This window comes from Octopus bimaculoides, chromosome 28 (assembly GCF_001194135.2).
Source record: "Octopus bimaculoides isolate UCB-OBI-ISO-001 chromosome 28, ASM119413v2, whole genome shotgun sequence".
In the NCBI taxonomy this organism is placed as follows: domain Eukaryota; kingdom Metazoa; phylum Mollusca; class Cephalopoda; order Octopoda; family Octopodidae; genus Octopus; species Octopus bimaculoides.
Genome location: NC_069008.1, coordinates 2,073,099 through 2,073,466, shown reverse-complemented (window position 1 = coordinate 2,073,466; position 368 = coordinate 2,073,099).

The window sequence follows — 368 nt, the reverse complement described above, 5'->3', positions numbered from 1 at the left end:
TCCCTAGAAAAGAAAAGAATATAGTTCTTTCAGATTTTAGCGGTAATTGTTCATTATATGGATTTTAAAAAAGTAAATAAAAATTAAGGGGGAGATAACTAGGTTCTCATTCTTTACTTACACCGAAGTATGTTCCATCATTCTTTACTTTGGAATTGATTGGAATGGCATGTGAAAGACCAGCGGCACCGCAATTCATTGTTCCTGAACATGAAGTCCTCAACTGTGAATCAATCTTGGAATATCACTCATATTAACCGAATCAGAAGACAAAATTCTTCACTGATTGGCACGGCGTCAGCTAATTATGAATATGTGCACTTGTGAAAATTGTAATTCACCATGTGTCCTTACTACGCGTGGTGACA